We start from the raw sequence: 7,762 nt of genomic DNA on the forward strand, positions 1-7,762 counted from the left end.
GTGTGTGTGTGTGTGTGGTGGTGGTGGTGGGGGGGTGTTCAGAAATATTTTCAATTTGTTTTTAATGTAAAAAATAAGTGCATCTGACATTTTCAATCTTCTAAAATGTAATAATGTAACCATGTGCAGCTTGAAGGGTGCATTTGTCTAAATTCTGCTCTCGCTCACAAGTAGACAAGTTTTCTTTATTCTGATCAAAGGCATAACGTTACTTTCTACCACTGGGGTAATTATGCTTTAAAACACTACATGWCATTTTCAGCAATTACACGTATATGACATTGTACATTTTTAAACCAGGTCAAAGTTACCTAAAGACAGCAAGAGAGTTGCAGCTGTGTACTCAACCTTTCAATTGTGTTTGAGCAAATGATGTCATTTAATTGGGGGTGCGTATATTCACTGAATCATATTATTGTGGGGGGTCACAACCCCACTAACCCCCCCTGAAATTACGCCCATGATTCTGATACAATAAAACTTAATTTGACCACAACTCTAAACACTGCTTTGTAACAGTTGCTGTGATATTCCTGGGCTGCAGCGTTCTATTGATTTTTGCCTGATAAAGCCACATGGGTTTCAGTTGACTGAACAAAAGGACTTGATAATGATGTTGTGTCTGTTCTTCAACGTGACTCTAAAGAGCCTCGTTTGGAGTTTGACCAGCAGGGAAAAAGTTTAAAGGCTTGTTTACGAGAAAACTGAGTGGACTCTGGTGACAGAAACAATTCTTTAAAGCAGAAGAAAAGGCAATGACGGCGTTTAACTGTTGAGAAACAGAAATACACAGGTTATGATTTCATTAGAAAAAMTGTTATATTGTTTTGAACACTTCGACTGAAACTTTAACTCCCTCCCACCAGGAGGGATGTTACTTCTGTTTTGCTGTTATTTTTGTCCTCACTCRCAGAGCTTTGATTTTTGTGTATTTGATAAGTAGTGATATGACAGTTTTGTGCATCTATGAAAACTGGAACTCTGTTCTTTCTTATCATGCAGCCTAATCATAGTTTGTGTCTCTGTTGTGTTCTCTCACCACCCAAACCTAACAAGTTGTTCACCTTTACTTCAGCTTGTTTCTGTTGCTCTTAAACAAGCACAGGACAGAGAATTGGATTAGATTCAGTGTGCAGTTTGGCCACATTTTTATGAATGTGTTAAAAGTGTATTGAATTGGATGGAAATGAATCTGACTTATTTCTGTGTTTGAACGTTGATTGTAAAACTTTAGGATGTTGTATTATACTAAAGTCTAATAAAAATGTAGTAATAAAAAGACTGATATAGATTCTAAAACCTTATTTTGAAATTKGGCAGAAAATAAAGTCCAAATAAACAGATTGATTTATGTTTGCTGACATAAATGTATTAAAAATTTGAATGGTTGTTCCTCCAGAAGTCTGTAGCCTTTGGTGTCAWAATATCAGAAATGTTTAAGCAGCGAAATTTTACCATTCATTTTTCAAAGTTCTAAAATCTGCATTTCCTGATATGTTCTCCAAAAAAGTTTATAATTTCATTAACTAAAGCAACATTTGGAGCATATTTGTGGAGGTCTTGACACTTTGAGGTCAGGAGACATTGAACATCCACCTCAGGTTGTGCAGTTTCCACCTCTCTGACCAAGGATTTCCTGTGGAAAGTACTGGGCCATACTGCAGAAAAGAGAAGTATGCATAACATACAGTGCTCTGCATCACATCTGAATCATATGACAGGTAAAGACAGTTTTTTTTGTCACTTGGCTGCCCTCTTACATGACTGAGCTGTGTKGTTCTGTATTTATTTGCACAAAAGCTGCTCTCCTGTGTGCACACAGGATGAGGGGTACACGAACACAGATCCAGCCAAAACAATCTGAGAGGAAGGCTTCTTCAAATATTTGGTTACTGACCTGCATTTAGGTGGGATAATACCAAAGATTAGGCCCTCTTTTATCTATACAAAAGACAGTAATGCTATCCTTCTGGATGATCTCAGTGTCACTGTTCAGCAATTAGTTTTGGTGGAGGATATGTATTTGCATTTACAGTACATTCTGAAATTTAAAGCATAATTTCCAAACCACAGAACCATATTTGTTTAACGGTGTGTGGGACACATTTGACGTCACTGTGCCAGTCGCACTGTTTGAGACTTTGGAGGAAAAATAAGTGCAGTGTTGAATGYAATGTGATTTTCGTTTTTATGACGTTATACACCTTAGCGTCGAGGTTTTAACCCGTCTGAAACTGATCTCTGTATGTGTTTGTAAAAGCAGGCATTTAGAGTTCAACAGCTTAAAAAAAMTGTCTGAAGTCACCCTGAGGCTGCTCTTTAACTTTGTATTATTTTTTTGTTACATGAATAGCTGTCAGCATTTGAAACCAGGCTTCTTTTCTGTTTGGTGACCTATTTTTTTTCTTTCATGGCAGGACCCTGAACAGCACTGTTTTGTGCTTGTGTGCCTATGGGTGGGGTGTAACTGTGAGTTATAGAGTTTTGTGGTTTAGCAGTATTTTTTGCGCTGCCCTTTGCGTACAATATAACATGCTTTTATGAAGACATAAAAAAAAGATTTATAAAACTGATGTAGTTCAGCAATCTGCGCTTTTGCTGCTTTGGTGACTGACCAGAGGTAAARTTAGGTGTTGCTCCACTGAAATAARGAATTTGATGTTTGATGTTGATAACGGTGATTACATCAATTAGGATGATTACACATTGGTTTAACAAGTGAAGACAAGGATAAGTGTGGCGACTGCCTCTGATGATGGTCATAACTGCTGGAAGCAGGATGTTGGCAGTCAGATGGATGGTACCAAACATATAAAACATGTGTGGTCTAAAGTACTTTGATTCTACTTTTTTAATGATTGCATCAGTTCAGAAATGTAAAAATGCTTAATTAGAAGCCATTGTTTTGTTTTAAGCTTTGTTTTTACTCAATAGAAACACATCTTATCCACCCAGTCAAATAAAACCACATGCCAAATAAATTAAATTAAATTAATTTAAATTAAATTAAATTAAATTAAATTAAATTAAATTAAATTAAATTAGAAAAAGCTTCTGATTATGAGAATTATAGGGGTGGTCAGGTTCTGTTGTCTGCTCTGCCACATTTCAACTTTGCTCTCCATTAATAATTTAGTTCTTCATTTCAGTATTYCTCTGCCACTTCTGGCTGAACTTCTGTTTTTATTTCCACAATCAAAGCAAAGCAGTTTAGCTAATGCTCAGTTTGCTAGATTGACTCTATTGCATGGTGGGCCTTATAAATACTTCAGTTTGAGAGATGGGGTTTACTTGTTATTACGCTCCATTATAAAGTCAGAATTTCTGTTCCACCCTAAACATTGTGACGAAGGAAAAAGGGAAATTGCAAAGTTATCTCTTCGTGTGTTTATTTTTATACAGATCTCTAAATAAGCATTTATTCAGATTATAAATTGGCAGATGTACCAGCAGAAATGTGTAATTGGGGTRTAATTGCTGTAGTAGTTGTGCATTGTGGAGCTCATTTTACTGTCCCATTCCCTTTAGCTGGTGAGATTATAAATCTGGCAAGTTGTGGCAAACTGAACCCATACTTCTCAGATGAATTTCATCTCCTGCATTTGGCCTGAAACCTTAAATGAAACCATGAGAGGTTTTAAGAAGGAAGCTTGTCTTTTTGTTTGCACCAAGATTTTGTATTGAGCAAGTTTTCTGACCTTTACTATGTTTCAGAGTGTAAATGTAGTTTTAAACACAACTGTCACTAATAAAAAGAAAAAAAAGATCCTTCTGAACTGTTGTTGTGCATCCAGCTTTTGGAAAGTAGGAGCATCTACTACTGAGTGCCTAATTGGACCTCAGCAGCAACATCTCCTGAAAATGTAGATTTTTATTTGCTTTGATAAGTCTGTTTTTCCTCTGAGAAGGAATGAGTAACTATGATGTTGAGTATCACCCTGGGAATATAATGGAACAGACAGACTACGCAACAATTTACCAAGTAACGATTTATTTATTTATTTTTACATTTTTTCTTCCTGTTTTTTTTTTCTCATGAGCTTTACTCAGTTTTACCACATATTCACTTTGCTTCTCTCAGTGCAGCAGCTGTAGAAGTTCATCTCAGTTCCTCTTTCAGTTCAGATGTGTCTGTCCGTCGCCTTCTGCTCCTAACCAACATCATCACACCTTCGGTCAGCTCTCCGCCTGTTCCTCATGTGACACGAGGGCCGAGGATTTGGACTGTAAATGATTCTGAATGAGAGCATCTGCCGGATGACTTTGTACCTATGTGTGCATGTATAATAGATAGTGGTTATGTCAGTGGCCTCGTTTCTATTATTAAATTGTGCTTCTAGATGAATTTGCACTTTGTCCCTTTTTGGCCACAAAAAAGTAGAGGTTAGAGGACAAATCTAATTTAATTGGACTAAATTCAAGGCTACGACTGACGTGGCAGCGTGTCTTTCACGTGGCTCATCTGTGCTGAATAAAAGGTTCTAAATTTGTGAATGTATTTTTTAGAAACCATCAGAATCAGCAATAAAATAGATCTTTTTCATTTCTAGGTCAGTGTGTGAAATTTAAATATTTGTGAGCCATCACATCGAAACGAGGATTAAGTCTAAAAGTTGTGGAGAAATGGGCAGATATAGTGTTTTTATTAAAACACATTTTGTCAAAATATAACAAATAAATGTGTTAGAAATGTATCGTTTTAATGAACTGTCTGAAATATAATCTTAAACACTTTTAAGCACTTTTTTAAGCATTGGGGGGAAAACAGATTTTGAGGAAAGCTATCAAAGCCTTTGTTTCTTTCCAGCTGAGAAATCTCAATATTCAAATACTATTTGAGGTTTCTTTTTTAAAATGACATAAAAAAAAATCCTCATTAAAATTACATAAAATTAGGATTTAGTCCAGATATTTATGTATTATTGTAACCAACAAGACAAATGAAATAATATCTCTGGATCTACTAATGATATCAGGATGATCTAAGTATCAAAATGTAGCTTTTAAAGCCAGTAATCTGAAAATATGATCAGGTCATTTTCACCATATTTGACTTAATCCTCATTTCAATGTGATGGGTCACATTTATGTTCTTTTTAAGGGACACTCACAATAATGCGAGTACCATAAGAGCCGTAGCTGCTCTCTTTGTTTTGTCTTCTTTCCCAACATGTTTCTGCTGCTGCTGGAGATTAGTGACAGAAAAGGCAAAGTTGAGGAATCCAGAACTGTAGCAAATGAGCAGTTGAGGAAACACGACATGTGAATTTGTTTTTGTGGTTTGAGGATGCACCCAGTTTGTGTGGGAGGTGCAGTGTTTGTCGAGGTAAATGACAAATGGGCTGARTTAAATGCAAATAAAACTTTTCCAGTTTTATTGACAGTTTTAGGCACTAGAACCCACATTGACCCATTTGTACATGCTCACAGTGATGGGTTGGGGGCAACACACAGTGTCTTGTCAAAGGACACTTTGACATGTGGGCTGCAGAAGTGGGGATTSAACCWTWTCCTCCTGATTGTTACTCRTCTGTTCTTCCTGTATGTTTAAACATGTCTAAAGTGGGGAATAATACAGTGAGTATAATACTGTGTATAAAAAGTGTATATTCAGCAACTAAAACGGTAATGGAATGATCAGGGTCAGCCCTATAGCCAATTTAGCGCTCTGGGTAAGATTTCAGGTGGTGCCCCTTGTGCAATTTTCTAAATCTCACTGCCAAATTACACACATTCACACCAAAATGTATTTATTTATTTAAGATTTATTTTTATATATATTTAGATACCAGGTTGTCCAATTAAAATAGTTAACAATATAATTAATTTGAAACAGAAAACCAGAAGTCTACCTCATACATGCCAACATCTGCTGACAGCAATGAGGAGCACCTGTTCATGTTGAATAGTAGCTGTGGAGTGAAGCAGTTCTAGGGGGGTCCAGGGGTACACTTACCTGTAAATYCTACTTAAACTGTGCTTTTTCCATCCATTTGAAGAGCACTTGACTAAACTCTTGGAATTAATAAAACAACATTAAATCAATATCTTATGAAGGTTAAACCAGACAAAAATCTGAACTTTGTCTGAGATATAAACTGAAACCTTCGTCATCCTTAATTTGTTTTCTATTTACACACTGAGGACCAGCAGTTAGTCTTGACTGCATCATAAAATACTTTCATCACAAGCTTATATCTAACCTCTTGCAGTAACAAAGCAGATAAGAAMCCCACAGTACAAGTTACCTTCATAAACCTGAGTAACCAGTGATTGTTCTACAAACTAAATCAACTCTACTCTGATAAAAGAAAGTATTCATATATTTTTTGTCCCCATTTGAGGCACCCACTAGATAGATGGACGGTGCCCTTAGTATTTGCCTATATTGCATATGCCACARGTTGGCTCTGATAATGACTCTCAAATAATATATTGATTTAATTTACYGTTTTAGAACTATTAAAAAAACATTTAAACTACATTTCATTTATGAGTCAAGTAATAAAGTTTATTATACAAGTAAATTTTTCTATTGCTTTGACTGTTTACTATCAGTTTAGGTTAGCAAACTAAACCAGAAACATTAGTAATGTGTAGTATAGTATAGTAAAGTAAAGTATAGTATAGTATATAAACAGTTTTAGAACTTTATTTGAACAAATGTGAAACAACCTGTTTGAGTTTTCACATCTGACTTTAACCTGAACTCTGGAAAAAAGTGTTGGGACAAGTCTGCGTCGACTTGTGCATACATGAAGTACCTCAGGTAATTAACCCATTTAATTTATTTCTGCTGCAGTATTATGTAAGGACAYGTCACAGAGATCTTTGGAACATGAAGTATGACTTCTATTTTTGCTCAGTCTGATGGGATAACTCCGTTAACTCATGAGTCCAGGGGAATTTGGAGGTATTTCATTTTACAGAGCTGGATGTTTGGATTAAAAAAGGCYCACTGCCTGTGTCCTTCCCTGCTCTCTTCTGTATTTAATATTTACGGTAATGGAAAGTTCTGCAAAAATATACCAGAACAGACCAGCCAAATGAGCTTTCATAAGCAGTTATTTTATAAAAGGAGAAATGAGAAAGTTAAAATAAATACATATGTATATCCTTTATATCATTTTGTATAGGTTTGTTTAGAAACTGTTTTTATATATATGATATAAGTTTAATCATTGCGTCAGGGACTATAACTCTATCCCGAACCAGCATTTCAAGTTTGAACAGATACTGAAACTAAATTAGTTTTGCCTCACTGGCAATCATCTAAGCGAAAGCTGTTTATTTTTCACAACTTTATCAGAATCAACAATAAAATAATGAAACCTGTTACAACTTTTTYCTGCTAAGTCTTCTCCTTGTTCAGATGAGGGTAGGGAGTGGATTCATGAATTCAAAATTGATTTGAAATGTATTTTCTATTAAATTAACGGAAAAAAAGTAGATATTTTTCTTCAAGTGGGGCAGATTCATTGACGGGCCGGATGTGGTCTGTGGGCCACCAGTCAAAAATCTCTGCATTATGTTATTCTTTATCTTTCAGCTCTACTTATGGTCAGTTTTTCAGCAATATTACTACTAAACTACAAAGCAAACTAAAAAATAACCATCTAAGACACACCAAAACTATTATATTGGGTTTGTTAAGTTGAAAGGAGTTTAAAGCATTTGGTCTAGAACAGGGGTGCCCTAACATTTTCTCCGAGGGGGCCAAAATGAAAATCTATCCATGGCTGCGGGCCAAATGCAGTTATAT

General features: G+C 35.7%; 1 protein-coding gene across 4 annotated transcripts in view; it reads left to right on the forward strand.

Annotated features, from left to right (window-relative positions):
- Positions 1–7,762, forward strand: part of pde4ba (phosphodiesterase 4B, cAMP-specific a) — a 177,470-nt gene that overhangs the window by 104,964 nt on the left and 64,744 nt on the right. The gene's annotated exons all lie outside the window — the stretch shown is intronic.

Source organism: Austrofundulus limnaeus, unplaced genomic scaffold, assembly GCF_001266775.1.
Source record: "Austrofundulus limnaeus strain Quisiro unplaced genomic scaffold, Austrofundulus_limnaeus-1.0 Scaffold41, whole genome shotgun sequence".
In the NCBI taxonomy this organism is placed as follows: Eukaryota; Metazoa; Chordata; class Actinopteri; order Cyprinodontiformes; family Rivulidae; genus Austrofundulus; species Austrofundulus limnaeus.